Source organism: Scyliorhinus canicula, chromosome 3 (genome assembly GCF_902713615.1).
Source record: "Scyliorhinus canicula chromosome 3, sScyCan1.1, whole genome shotgun sequence".
In the NCBI taxonomy this organism is placed as follows: Eukaryota; Metazoa; Chordata; class Chondrichthyes; order Carcharhiniformes; family Scyliorhinidae; genus Scyliorhinus; species Scyliorhinus canicula.
Genome location: NC_052148.1, coordinates 30233734 through 30249566, shown reverse-complemented (window position 1 = coordinate 30249566; position 15833 = coordinate 30233734). Strand labels below are relative to the sequence as shown.

The following is a 15833-nucleotide window of genomic DNA, read 5'->3' as shown; positions in this document are numbered from 1 at the left end:
AGTTAGAATTTTACAAGTTTTTATGAGATCCCCTCTCGCCTCTGAACTCCAATGAATATAATCCTAACTGATTTAGTGTCTCCACATATGACAGTCCCGCCATCCCAGGAATCAGACTGATAAACCTTAGCTGCACTCCCTCCATAGCAAGAACATCCTTCCTCAGATAAGGACATCAAAAGTGCACACAATACTCCAATGCCCGATTATAATTACAGTAAAACATCACTATTCCTTTACTCCAACCATATCGTTCTGAAGGCCAAAATATCATTTGCCTTTTTTGCTGCCTGCTGTACCTGTGCACTTACTTTCAGAGACTGATGCACGAGGACACCAAGGTCTCGCTGAGTATCCACCTCTCTTAATTTACACCCATTTAAATAATAATCTGCCTTCCAACCTTTGCTACCAAAGTCATTAACCTCACATTTATCCATGTTTTCCTGCATCTGCCATGCAAATGCTCACTCATTCAGCCTGTCCAAATCCCACTGAAGCATCTCTGCATCCTCCTCACAGTTCACCCTCCCATCCAACATTGTACCATCTGCATATTTGGAGATACTACATTTAGTTCCGTTGTCCAAATCATTAATATATAATGTGAACAGTTGGGACCTTGACATGGTTTCCTGAGGTACCCCACTAATCACTGCCTTCCAATTGGAAAAAGACCCACTTATTCCAACTTTTTGCTTCCTGTCTGCTAACCAGCTTTGTAGTCATCTCAAGACACTGAAAATGAAATGAAATGAAATGAAAATGACACTACCAGTAATTTTGCATCGTAATCTGCTATGTGAGACCTTGACGAAAGCTTTCTGAAAGTCCAAATAAACCACATCCACTGGTTCTCTCTGGTCAACTCTACTGGTTACATCTTCAAACAATTTTGGTAGGTTTGTGAAGCATGATTTCCCTTTCACATATCCTTGCTGACTTTGTCTGATTATAATAATAAGAGAAACCTTTTATTGTCACAAGTATGAAGTTACTGCGAAAAGCCCCGACTCGCCACATTGAGGTGCCTGTTCGGATAAGCTGGTACGGGAATTGAACTCGCGCTGCTGGCATTGTTCTTTTCAAACCAGCTGTCTAGCCCACTGAGCTAAACCAGCCCTGATAACACTGCTTTCCAAACCTGTGCTATGAAATCCTTGATAATGTATTCCAGCAACTTCCCTACAACCGACGTTAGGCTCACAGGTCGATAGTTCCTTGTTTTCTCTCTATCTCCCTTTTTGAATAGCTGGGTTACATTTGCTACCCTCCAATCTGTAGGAACCATTCTAGAATCCAAAGAATTTTGGAAAATGACTGACAATGGATCTATTATTTCTCGGGCTAATTTCTTAAATACTCTGGGATAAAGATTATCAGGCCCTGTAAATTTATCCACCTTCAATCCCATTAATTTCCCTGAAACCATTTCTCCACTAATTTCCTTCAGCTCCTCACGAAAACTTGTGTTTCTCCAGAATTCCAGTGCATTATTCATGTCTTCCTTTGTGAAGACAGAAACAAGTTATAAATTTAATTCCTCAGCCATTTTTTTTGTTCCCCGTTATGAATACCCCCGTTTCTGACGATAAGGGGCCTACATTCGTTTTTATCAATCTTTTTCTCCTTCAGTTTTTATGTTACCCACTAGCTTAGTTTCACATTGTATTTTCCCCTTCTTAATCGATCACTTGGTCTGCCTTCTCCTCAGGATTATTGCTTTGGATTGCTAACTTGTATGCCGCCTCTTTGAATCTGATACTATCTCTAATTTCCCTTGTAACTCATGGTTCCCTTTCTACTCTTGCGCCAAATAGGAATAAACACTTTTTGGAGTTCAGCTATTCGTTCCTTGAATGCCTGCCATTGCCTGTCCACTGTCCTTCCTTCCAGTAATGTTTCCCAATCCATCATAGCCAACTTATGCCTCATACCATCACAGTAACCTTTTTTGAGATTTAGGACCCTGGTCTTGGAATCAACTACCTCACTACCCACAATGATGAAGAATTCTATTATATTATGGTCACTCATCCCCAAGGGTACTCTCACAACTAGGTTGCCAACTAATCCTTTCTCATTGCACAACACCCAGTCCAAGATGGCCTGTTCTAAAGAACAAATAAAAATACAACACAGGAACAGGCCCTTTGGACCTCCAAGCATGTGCTGATCATGATACCCCAACTTAAAAAATACCTTCTGCACTTACTCGGTCCGTATCCCTCTACTTTCTCCCTATTCATATACCCATCCAGATGCCTCTGAATGTGGTTAATATGCCTGCTTCCACCATATACTCTGGTGGTGTCTTCCAGGCACACACCACTCTCTGCGTGAAAAACCTACCCTGCACATCTCCCTTAAACTTTCTTCCTTTCACCTTGAATCTGTGTCCCCTTGTAATTGACACTTCGACCCTTGGAAAAAGCCTCTGACTATCCACCCTGTCTATGACTCTCATAATTTTGTAGACCTCTATCAGGTCTCCCCTCAGCCTCTGTCTTTTCAGTGAAAATAATCTTAGTTTATTCAACTTCTCCTCATAACTAACACCCTCAAGACCAGGCAACATCCTGATGCACCTTCTTTGCACTCTCTCCAAAGCTTTCACGTCTTTCTGATAATGTGGTGACCAGAACTGCATGCAGTACTCCAAATGCAGCCTAACCAAGGTTGTATAGAGCTGCAACATGATTTCCCAACTCCTGTAAATGCCCTGGTTGATGAAGGCAAGCATGCCATATGCCTTCTTAATCACCTTGGCCACCTGTGTTGCCACTTTTAGGGAACTGTGGACTGGCATGCACAGATCCCTCTATGTTAATGTTCCTAAGGGTTCTGTCATTTATAGTATAATTCAGACCTAGATTTGATCCTCCAAAATGCATCACTTGCATTTCTCCGGATTAAACTTCATCTGCCATTTCTGTGCCTAGCTCTCCAATCTATCTATATCCTGATGTATCAACAGACCATCCTCGGCACTATCTTTTTTAAAACAATATTTTTATTAAGGCATTTATAAATATAAACACAACCAAAACCAAGAAAAAGGGAACAAACTGGAAGTCTCGTAACCAATAAATAACACCCCACCCTCCATCCTCCCTGCCCTTGCCCACTGCTAACGTCCTAACTATCTTTGAAGAAGTCAATAAACGGATTCCATCACCAGGCAAACCCCCCCCCCCCCCCCCCCCCAACCACCAGATCCTCTCAAGGCAAACTTGTTTTTTTCCAGCTAAAGGAATTCTGAGAGTTTGCTCGCCCACCCCTCTAGTTTTGGCAAATCGGAGTCCTCCATTCCGTCTCTGTCTCTGGGCTCCCAGGGAGGCAAACGCCAAAACATCAGCCTTGCTCGCCCCCCTGGATTCCTGGGTTTTCTGGCACCACGAAAATCGCTATTTATGGACTCTGGACAACCTTCACCTTCAGTACCTCTGACACCACGTCGGCGAACCCCCGCTAGAATACCTCCAGCTTCAGACAAGCTCAAAATATGTGGACATGGTTTGCTGGCCCACCTTGTATAACGCCCACACCTATCATCTACCTCCTCAAAGAGCCTGCTCATTCTGGCCACCGTAATATGCGTCCTATGAACCACTTGAATTGAATAAGGTTAAGCCTAGCACACGAAGAATATGCGTTCACTCTCCTCTGGGCCTCCTCCCATAACCCAGCCTCCACCTCCTTCCCTCCCACTTCTGTTTAACATCTCCTGTCGGGGTTCCATGGTAGTGGAGCAGCATGGTAGCATAGTGATGACCACAATTGCTTTCCAGCTCCAGGGTCCCACGTTCGATTCTCGGCTCTGTGCGGAGTCTGCACATTCTCCCTGTGTGTGCGTGGGTTTCCTTCGGATGCTCCGGTTTCCTCCCACAGTCCAAAAATGTGCAGGTTAGGTGGATTGGCCATGCTAAATTGCCCTTAGTGTCCAAAATTGCCCTTAGTGTTGGGTGGGGTTACTGGGTTATGGGGATAGGGTGGAGGTGTGTGGTTGGGAAGGGTGCTCTTTCCAAGAGCTGGTGCAGACTCGATGGGCCGAATGGTCTCCTTCGGCACTGTAAATTCAATGAATCTATGAATCCCTCCTAGACCATTAATTCCTTATAGATCTCTGACACCCTACCCTCGCTGACTGCTGTTTTTGACACCACCTTGCCCTTCTGTCCCATGGGCGGCAGGTCGGGAAACACCTTCTTCCTAACTTCCTGTAATTGTAAGTACCGGAACCCATTCCCGCTGGGCAGCCATACTCCTCTTCCAATTCCTCAGTCCTTGGCACTATTATCAGCAACTCCGCCAATCTTTGTGTCATCCACAAACTGACTAATCAGACAACCCACGTTTTCCTCCATATCATTTATATATACTACAAACAACAGAGGTCCCAGCTCTGATCCCTGCGGAACACCATTAGCTACAGATCTCTATTCTGAAAAACATCCTTCCACTGCTACGCTCTGTCTTAAGTAACCAACCAGTTCCGAATCCATCAAGCCAGCCCACCCCAAATCTCATGTGATTTTAGTTTTTGTACCAGTCTGCTCTGTGGGACCTTGTCAAACGGTAAACTACATCCGCAGCTCTTCCTTCACCAATTTTCTTTGTCACCTCTTCAAAAAAACTAATTCAAGTTGGTGAGTCATGACCTTCCCTGTGTAAAACCATGCTGCCTGTAACTAACTAGTCCATTTTCCTCCAAATGTGCATATATCCTGTCCCTCAATATCTTTTTCAAAAGCTTCCCCCACCACTGATGTCAGGCTCACTGGCCTCTAATTTGCTGGATTATCGCTGCTTCCTTTCTTTACCAAGGGAACAACATTGGCTATTCTCCAGTCCTCTGGAACCTCACCTGTGGTCAAAGAGTGTGTGAATACCTCTATTAAGGCCCCAGTTTGCCTCCCTCAGTAACCTGGGATAGATCCCATCCAGCTCTGGGGACTTGTCTACCTTAATGCAATTTAGGATACTCATCACTTCGTCGTCTGATATATTAACATTCTCAAGAGCGTTCACACACCTATTCATGACCTCAACATCCGTCATGCCCTTCTCCCTGATGAATACCGATACAAAGTACTCATTAAGGATTTCCCCAACTTCCTATGGTTCAATGCATAACTTGCCCTCCATTGTCCTTCAGTGGGCTTACTCTTTCTCTTGCTCCTAATATATGCATAAAAAGCCTTGGGATTCTCCTTGACCATGTTTGCGAAAGACATTTCAGCCCTCCTAATTGCACGTTTAAGTTCCTTCCTATTTTCAATGTATTCCTCAAGCACTTTGTCAGTTTTTAGATGCCTAGACGTATCATATGCTTCCTTTTTCCTTTTAACTAAGCTTACAATTTCCCTTGTCAGCCATGGTTCCCGAATCCTGCAGTTTCTATCCTTCAGTTTTGCAGAGACATGCCTGTCCTGCACTTCTATCAACTGGCCCATATACACCTCCCACATGTCAGACGTGGATTTGCCCTCAAATGGCTGTTCCCATTCCACATTCCCCAGTTCTTTTTCTAATTTGTATGCAATTAGGCCTTGCCCAATTAAGCACCCTCCACCACGGGCCACTCTTGTCCCGATGCATGAGTACTTGAAATCCTACGGAATTAAGGCGCAAAATGCTCCCCCACTGAAACATCCATCACCTGGCCTAGCTCATTCCCTAATCCCCTTTCTGGTTGGATTGTCAACATACTGCGTTAAAAAGCCCTCCTGGACACATCCAACAAATTGATCTCCATGCTCTACATCTGAGTCCCTGGCTGTAAGAGATTCCCAGTCAATATGGGGGAAGTTAAATTCACCCGTCAGAACTACCCTGCTTTTTTCCCCCACACCTATTCAGTGTCAGTGGACTGTTGGGAGATATATAGTACACTCGCAACGTTCTGATTTCACCTTTCCTGAGCTCCACCCACAGTGCCTCACTACAAGATCTCTCCAATGTGTCCTCCCTCAACACAGCTGTGATCTACTACTTAATCAGCAATGCATAAGACATAGGAGCGGAATTGAGCCACTTGGCCCATCGAGTCTGCTCCGCCATTCATCATAGCTGATATTTTTCTCATCCTCATTCTCCTGCCTTCTCCCATAACCCCTGATCCCAACTCTCCCACCTCTTTTGTTTCATCTTCTGTCCCGTCTAAAACAACAATATCCAAGAATGTTAAACTGCCAGTCCTGTTCCTCCTCAACCATGTCTCCGTAATTGCAATTACATCATAGTTCCATGCAGTAATCCAGGTTCTCAGTTCATTTGTCTTACCTGTTATATTTCTTGCATTGAAGCAAATGCACTCCAGCCCTATAGCCCCACTGAGCCCTGTGGCTTCCCTCTGCCTTCTCTTATTCTGCGCTATGTTTATCTCGGTCTCACTTTTTTCCCCAGTCTCTACACTTACTGGCCTGCTGTTCTAGTTCCCACCCCCCCGCCACACTAGTTTAAACCCTCTCGAAGAGCACTAGCAAACCACCTGCCCAAGATATTGGTGCCCCTTCAGTTCAGGTGCAACCATCTTTCTTGTTGGTTGCTCAAAGTATTGGTCCAGAAAACCATCCCATACACACTCCAGAATTTTTTCCTCTATTGTACTGTACTAATTTGAGGCACCCAATCTATATGCAGATTAAAGTCACCTATAATCATAGATGATCCTTTAACACATGCATCTCTGATGTCCTGTCTAATCCTATTCCCAACATTACCACTGCAATTTGGTGGTCTTTATACCACCCTAATTAGTGCTTTTTGACCTGTGCTGTTTCTTAACTCGACCCATACACATTTCACATTGTCTGTGCTGATATCTTTCCTCAATATTGTTTCAATATTTTCTTTAATCAACAATGCAACACCACCATCTTTTCCTTCCTTTCCCGTCACTCCAGCTCTGAAACATAGTCTAGCAGGAGGTGCAGCTGGAGACCCATCTACTGTTGAAAACAAGTTTCAAACTTGGATTTATTATTTTGTGTATCTATATGGCAGTGTCCTCTGAAGGGGGCACTCCCAATTGTGTTTTTGTTACAGTGACTCTGGGATTACTTCTGTGGGAATACATGTTGTGCAGGCAGCAAGTACAGCTAAAGGCACAATCAAATAGGCCGTGGCTATATTGATTGGAGCAGGTTCTAGGGGCCGAATGGCTGACTCCTATTTCTTGTATTCTCACATTCATTCACAATGGTGCCAGCCAGCAAAACAAGCCCTGGGCAATGTAAACAATGGAGTTCATTCAAACTGACCAGATGGCCTTTTAAAGATGCAGATGGTGTTTCATTTCCATTTCAAAGCAGAGAACCTGTCTCAGTGAAGTGGAGCAGGTGCTTTCAACGGTATTAATATTTTTTTCTGAAAGTAAAAAGTTCTCTGGGCATTTAAAACTGAATCCAAAATATCTTTGGAGAGGTTATCTGAATATATTTCTACAGTTTGAATATATTATGACACTTTCCCCATTGGCATAGGCACTGTTATGCAGACCAACACTTGGACAATGGTGGTCCCAGAAATGGTCAATTCACTTTTGCAGGCCGGAGCTCTTAAGATTCACTGAATCACAATATGGCATTTAAAAAAAAAAATTCACTCGAGATGTGGGCGTTGTTAGCTAGTCCAAAATTTATTGACTATCCCTAATCACTCTGAGAAGGTGGTGGTGAGTTGCCCCTTGAACCTCTGTTGTCCATGTGATTTAGGTTCACCCACTGTGCTGTTAGGAAGGATTTTGGCTCTGTGACAGAGAAGGAACGACGACATATTTCCCAAGTCTGAATGGTACATGGCTTGGAGGAGAACTACCAGGTGACATCCGAAGGTGTCAAAACATTTATCACTTGCCTGTAAGAATGTACTGGACTCTTCAGGAGGTGGTGAACCGCAAACTTACCATCTTTTTTTAAAAAAACACTTTCAGAGCCCACACAATAGCACACACACACCGTATGGGGAAGGAATTTCAAATTTCTTGTAGACGTGACAATTGCAACCCTGACCTCTAGATGAGCGGCAAGCTGTGTTGGCACTCGGTCTTCCTGACCTGCAAAAAGGCCAGACGAAAATAGCACTGATTCAGAAATACATTGCAATTTGTGCCAAAAATCCTAACTTTTTTTTTTCCTGATCCCATTGTAGCCTTCCATCAGGAGATGATAATCCAGCCCTGTCAGTTTGTGAATATGAATGCAGCAAGACCAGCTGCTTGTTAGGTGAATTAGACATTTTGAATTCTCCCTTGGTGTACCCAAACGGGAGCTGGAGTGTGGCGACGAGGGGATTTTGACAGTAACTTCATTGCAGTGTTAATGCAAGCCTACTTGTGACAATTATAATAGTTATTATTATAATGTACTGATCTCATAATTTATTAACATCACTACATCACCTCCTTTTCCTTTTTTCCTATTGTTCCTAAATGCTGAAAACGCTTCAGTATTCAATCCCCAGCTTTGGTCACCCTACATTCTCTGTAATGGCAATTAGATAATACCCATTAACTTCTAATTCTGCTGTCAATTTATCTACCTTGTGAATGCTGCAGTGTTTTTAATTTTGCCTTTTTAACCTTTTTCATGCTTTAACTGGATTTGATCTTGCCATTTGTTTCTGTTGTCGTCCCATACCGTTACCAGATTTGCTTCTCACTTATTTTAATTCCCTTTTGGGGTCTTATCCCCATTGGTCTGAAGCAGGTGGAGAGAGAAGAGGGAAAAGCCGACTGGACCTTGTCCTCCCCATTCTACCTGTCGCTAATGCACTGTACATCGCTGATTGGTAGGAGTGACTACTGTCCTGTTGTGGCACTACTGTTGTACTAAATGGGAACAGATGTAGCTTCTGCGAGTGTCTATATAGGGGATTGGGGAGGGGTAGTAGATAGTCAGTTACATTTTCTGTCTGTTTAATTATAATACTATACATAATAAAAGGTAAAGTTACAAATCTAGTGATTTCAGTTGATTGATTGATTTTGATTTATTTTCACATGTACCGAAGTACAGTGAAAAGTTTTTTTTCTGCGGCCGAGGGAACGTACACAATACGTACAGAGTAGACAAGAATAATCAATAGAGAACATTGACAAATGATACATCGACAAACAGTCATTGGTTACAGTGCGGAACAAGGGGCCAATCAAAGCAAATACATGAGCAAGAGCAGCATAGGGTGTCGTGAATAGTGTTCTTACAGGGAGCAGATCAGTCCGAGGGAGAGTTGTTGAGGAGTTTTGTAGCTGTGGGGAAGAAGCTGCTCCTATGTCTCGATGTACAGGTCTTCAGACTTCTGTAGCTTCTGCCTGATGGAAGGGTCTGGAAGAAGGCAATGCCTGGGTGGGAATGGTCTCTGATAATGCTATCTGCCTTCATGAGGCAGCGGGAGGTGTATACAGAATCAATGTGGGGGTGCCAAGCTTGTGTGATGCGCTAGGCTGAGTTCACCACACTCTTGTTTCTTGCGATCTTGGACCGAACAGTTGCCATACCAAGCTGTGATGCAGCCGGATAGGATGCTCTCTATCGCACATCTGTAGAAGTTTATGAGAATCGATGCAGACATGCCAAATTTCTTTAGCTTCTGTAGGAAGTAGAGACGTTGGCCTTTCTTGCCTGTTGCATAAACGTGAGTGGTCCAGGACCGACTGTTGGTGATGGTGACCCCCATATATAGTTTACAAGGTTCAACCAAGAACCTCGGGTATTTTAAATAAAATTTAATTTCACCTGTGCTGCGACGTCGGGTCGGGTGGTGATGTAATTGTCCCTGCAGCCAGATAGGATGCTTTCCATGGTGCACCTGTAAAAGTTGGTAAGCGTACCTGTGTACATGCCGAATTTCCTTAGTTTCCTGAGGAGATAAATGCGCCGTTGTGCTTTCTTGGTTGTAGCGTTGACGTGGGTGAACCAGGACAGATTGTTGGCGATGTGCACATCTAGGAATTTGAAACTGTCAACCATCTCCACCTCGGCACCATTGATACAGACAGGGGTGTGTACGATACTTTGCTTCCTGAAGTCAATGACCAGCTCCATAGTTTTGCTGACATTGGGGGAGGGATTTTATCGTTACACCACACCACTGGGTTCTCTATCTCGCTCCTGTACTCTGAATCATCGTTGTTTGAGACCCAACCCACTGCGCTCATGTCATCAGCAAACTTGTAGATAGAGTTGGAGCCAAATTTTGTGTCTCAGTTGTGTGTGTCTAAGGAGGCAGCCTTGCAGGGCCCAGTATTGAGGACTATTGTGGAGGCGTTGTTTATCCTTGCTGATTGTGGTCTGTGGGTCAGGAAGTCGAGGATTCAGTTACAGAGGGTGGAGCCAAGTCCTAGGTTTTGGAGTTTTAATATGATCTTGACTGGGATTATGGTGTTGAAGCCGGTACTGGAGTCAATGAATAGGAGTCTGACGTAGGAATCCTTTGTTGTCGAGATGCTCTAGAGATGAGTGTAGAGCTAGGGAGATAGCGTCTGCATTGGACCTGTTGTGGCGATAAGTGAATTGCAGTGGATCAAGGCAATCTGGGAGTATGGAGGTAATGTGTCTCATGACCAACCTCTTGAAGCAGTTCATAATGATCAATGTCAAGGCCACCAGACGGTAGTCACTGAGGCATGTTGCCTGGTTCTTCTTTGGCGTATGGTGGTGGTCTTGAAGTAGTGGGAACTTCGGAACGGAGTAGGAAGAGGTTGACTATGTCTGCAAACACACCCGTCAGTTGGTCCCTTACGAAAGGGAAATCCTTTTTGACAAATGTATTAGTTTTTTTGAGGACGTAACTAGCAGGGGGAATAGAGGGAAACCGGGAGATCTAGTACATTTGAAAAGACATTTGATAAGGTGGCAAACAAATGGTTAATAGATGAGATAAGGACTCATGGAATTGGGTGCCATAAAGTAGCATGCTTCGATGATTCGATAACGGTCAGGAGAAAAGATGTGGTGGCATTGAAAGCAGTTCAGAGGAGGTTCATCCGGAGATGAGGGCTTTGTCTTATGAAGAGAGATTGAGCAGTTTAGGCCAATACTCTCGAAAGTTTGAAAGAGTGAGGGGAGATCAAATTGAGGTATACAAGGTGATAGAAGGTATGGATGAAGAAGTCGTGGAGTGGATGCTTCAACTTGTGGGCATTCTAGAACAAGAGGTCATAGTCTTAGGATAAGAGGAGCAAATTTAAAATGGTGTTGAGGCGAAACTACTTCTCCCAAAGGATTGTGAATCTGTGGAATTTGTATCCCAGTGAAAGTGAGTAAATTTCAGGAGTTACAGGATTATGGAGAATGGGCAGGACGGTGGAGTTGAGGCCAGGATGAGATCAGTTGTGATTGAATGGTGGAGCAGACCCGATTGACTGAATTACCTAATTCTGCTCCGATATCCGATGAACTGATGAAGGAAACAAAGTATGGGCATAAACACCATGTTTTCAAGTTTGAGTGCTGCAAGGATAGGTGCTGGAGCCCCCAGGACGTATATTACTGTTCAAGTTTGTTAATACAGAGGACACAGACTGCATAGAAATATAGATAGGTTAAGTAAGTGGGCAACAATATGACAGATGAAGTATACAATGTGGGGAAGTGCAAGGTTACTTTGGTTGTAAGAATAAAAAGGCAGAATTTTGTTTTAAAAGATATGAAACTGTCATAAAAGTGATGTTCAAAGTGACTTGGGTTCCTCTTACAAGGAACACAGAAAGTTAGCATGCAGGTACAGCAAGCAGTTAGGAAGGCAGATACTATGGAGATTGGAGTATATGAATAAGGGAATCTTATGAAAATGTTTTGGTGAGACAATATCTGCGATATGATGTGCAGCTTTGTTCATATTTAAGAAAGGATATACTTGCACTGGAAGCGGTACAGCAATAGGTTCAGTAACTTGGTCCCCGTGATTAAGGATTTGTCCTATGATGAGAAGCTGAGTAAATTTGGCCTATATTCTATATTCTATATTAGAGGAATGAGAGGCGATCTTATTGAAACATAAAAATGTGGAAGCTCTGTTTGCATTTATGAAATTTAATTATGAAATCTTTCACAACTTCATGTCGATTTTGGATATATTGGAATGTATAGAGGCCGTAAAAGATGCTAAACAAATGCAAGTCCTTTACCAAATGTAGGCTTGGAGATCGGATGGATATCCCTTCCCAAAGGTTATTGAATCTATGTGTAAATCTTTGACATAAACAGATAATGTTATGCATTAAAATGTTTTTTTAAACAGCTTAATGAATAATTGACTGGCAGTAGTTTTGAGAATAAAAGTATGGAGTGCTTCAGTTGAAAGTGAACCTCCCTGAGCTGTAGAAACTGGGGAATATATATATTGAATGCAAAATTAATTGATATTCTGATTATCTTTGGTTCAGTTTTAATATCTGAATGGAAAATTGTTACATAGAGGAGAAATTAAAATGCCAATATTATAAGAAACCATCAGCATTTAATTTTAAACCTACGGCAATCAATTCAGCATTTTCTACAATTTTATTGTCTGCAATCTGGAATTCAGCCTATATATTTTAAAAAACTGATCTTTTTCTGTCCACTATGCAATTCATTTGTTTTCGTAATGTGAATGAGCTGCAAAGCAAAGGAAGTTAGCTGTTTCTTCGCTCATGTTTACAAGCTGAGGTCTTAAAGGATTTGTTATCGTTATGTTCTTATTCACACACTCCCTGTGTCGTTTTGATGATCACCAGATCTGTTTAGCACGTTTTGAATGAAAGTATTATGGTTGTAATTGATGCATGTGTACTTAGTAATCAATTGAGTGCATTTGTTACGAGATGTGCGCTTACATTTATCACACATTTGTTGAAGCACTTTTTCAGAAAGGAAGATCTTGCATTTATATTGTGACTTATCATGGCCGTAGTAATTTATAACCAAGGCATTACCTTGGTTATTCTTCCTGCAACTTTGCATGTTGTTTCTTTTCAGACAACGATCTAATTCTGTTTTGAATGTTTCAATTGAACCTGCCTTCACCACACTCACTCAGGCAGTGCATTCCAAATCCCATGGTAGTATGGACACTTTTATGCAGTCATTAATTTATACAGAGCAAGGTCCCAGAAACATAATGAATGAATGAGTGTATTAACTATTTATTTTAGTGTTGGTTGAGAGAGGAATTTAAATTCGGACCCCAGGAGCATTCCTTCAGTGTCAACTGTGGCTCAGTGCTGGCATTCTATCACTTTCAGAAGTTAGTGGGTTCAATAGCCACTACAAGGTTGTCACGTGGATAGCACGTTTAGCGAGTTGGTCACACCGCAGGTGAAAGTTACTGAGGAAGATAGAAAATGGGTGACCAAAAGACAGAGCAAGAGTAGGAAGGCAGTGCAGGTGTCCCCTGCGGTCATCTCCCTGCAAAACAGATATACTGCTTTGGATACTGTTGAGGGAGATTGCTCACCAGGGGAAGGCAGCAGCAGCAAGGTTCATGACAATGTGGCTGGCTCTGCTGCGCAGCAGGGCAGGAAGAAGAATGGCAGGGCTATAGTGATAAGGGACTTAATCGTAAGAGGAATAGATGCGTTCTGCGGACGCAATCGAGACTCCAGGATGGTATGTTGCCTCCCTGGTGCAAGGGTCAAGGGTGTCTCGGAGTGGCTGCAGGACATTCTGGGTGGGGTGTGGGGTAGGGGAGGTGAATAGCCAGCTGTCATGGTGCACATAGGCACCAACAATATAGGTAAAATGCGGGACGAGGTCCTGCAAGCTGAATTCAGGGACTTAGGAGTGAAACTGAAAAGTAGGACCTCAAAGGTAGTAATCTCAGGATTGCTACCAGTGCCACGAGCTAGTCAGAGTAGGAATGTCAGGATAGATAGGATGAATGTGTGGCTCGAGAGATGGCGCAAAAGGGAGGGATTCAAATTCCTGGGGCATTGGAACCGGTTCTGGGGGAGGTGGGACCAGTACAAACCGGATGGTCTGCACCTGGGCAGGACTGGAACCGATGTCCTGGTGGGGGGGGGGGGGGGGGAGTTTGCTAGAGCTGTTGGGGAGGGTTTAAACTAATGTGGCAGGGGTTGGGAACCGATACAAGAAGTTGGAAGGTAGTAAAACAGGGACAGAAGCAAAAGAAAGTAAGTGGCAAAGTGTAAGGCAGAGAAGCCATAGTCAAAAATCAAAAAGGGCGACAGTACAAGGTACAGTGACTGAGGGGAGCTCAGTGAATAGGCCCAGTAATACTAAAAGGAATAAAACGGGAAGTAAAAACCTTAATGGTAAGCGACGCGGCAGGTTGTTACATGAAGATATGGGTTCAACGACAAGGAAAATTAGGAACAGAGTTAAGAGGAAATATAATTTAGGAGAGGTTACTGATCGAGGTGTTAAGATTCAAAACAGAAGTAAAAAAGCCAACATATGTGTATGTTACCTGGCTGCTCGTAGTATTCGGAATAAGGTAAATGAGTTGATGCGCAAATCATCGTGAATGACTATGATTTTGTGGCCATTACTGAAACATGGTTTAAGGATGGTCACGACTGGGAGTGAAATATCCGAGGGTACCAAACTATTCGGAAGGACAGAGTGGATGGTAAGGGAGGAGGTGTAGCTCTGTTATTTAAGGATGACATCCGGGCAATAGTAAGGGATGGCATCGGTGCTATGGAGGATAAGGTTGAATCCATTTGGGTGGAAATCAGGAATAGTAAGGTGAAAAAGTCACTGATAGGAGTAGTCTATAGGCCACCAAATAGTAACATTATGGTGGGGCAGGCAATAAACAAAGAAATAACTGATGCATGTAGAAATGGTACAGCAGTTATCATGGGGGATTTTAATCTACATGTCGATTGGTTTAACCAGGCCGGTCAAGGCAGCCTTGAGGAGGAGTTTATAGAATGTATCCGTGATAGTTTCCTAGAACAGTATGTAATGGAGCCTACGAGGGAACAAGTGGTCCTACATCTTTTCCTGTGTAATGAGACAGGATTGATTTCATGATCTCATAGTTAGGGATCCTCTCGGAAGGAGCGATCACAATATGGTGGAATTTACAATACAGATGGAGGATGAGAAGGTAAAATCAAATACTCGTGTTTTGTGCTTAAACAAAGGAGATTACAATGTGATAAGAGAAGAACTTGCCAAGGTAGACTGGGAGCAAAGAGTTTATGGTGGAACAGTTGAGGAAGAGTGGAGAACCTTCCAAGCGATTTTTCACAGTGCCCAGCAAAGCTTTATACCAACAAAAAGGAAGGACGGTAGAAAGAGGGAAAATTGACCGTGGATATCTAAGGAAATAAGGAAGAGTATCAAATTGAAGGAAAAAGCATACAAAGTGGCAAAGGTTAGTGGGAGACGAGAGGACTGGGAAATCTTTAGGGGGCAACAGAAAGCTACTAAAAAGGCTATAAAGAAGAGTAAGATAGATTATGAGAGTAAACTTGCTCAGAATATAAAAACAGATAGTAAAAGTTTCAACAAATATATAAAACAAAAAAGAGTGGCTAAGGTAAATACTGGTCCTTTAGAGGATGAGAAGGGAGTTTTAATAATGGGAGATGAGGAAATGGCTGAGGAACTGAACAGGTGTTTTGGGTCGGTCTTCACAGTGGAAGACACAAATGCCAGTGACGGACAGAAATTAGGCTATGACAGGTGAGGACCTTGAGAGGATTGTTATCACGAATGAGGTAGTGATGGGCAAGCTAATGGGGCTAAAGGTAGACAAGTCTCCTGGCCCTAATGGAATGCATCCCAGAGTGCTAAAAGAGATGGCTCGGGAAATTGCAAATGCACTAGTGATAATTTATCAAAATTCACTAGGCTCTGGGGTGGTCCCGGCGG

The 15833-nt window shown here is 43.1% G+C and overlaps 1 protein-coding gene across 3 annotated transcripts in view; it reads left to right on the top strand.

Annotated features, from left to right (window-relative positions):
• ctnna2 (catenin (cadherin-associated protein), alpha 2) overlaps positions 1–15833 on the top strand; it is a 1599328-nt gene that overhangs the window by 25730 nt on the left and 1557765 nt on the right. The window contains exon 1 of one of the 3 annotated variants that reach the window (XM_038793234.1): positions 8775–8793. The exons of the other annotated variants lie outside the window; for them this stretch is intronic. The gene's annotated coding sequence lies outside the window, so the exon portion shown is untranslated. Of the gene's footprint in view, positions 1–8774; positions 8794–15833 lie in introns of those variants that run through there. 3 annotated transcript variants of the gene reach the window in all.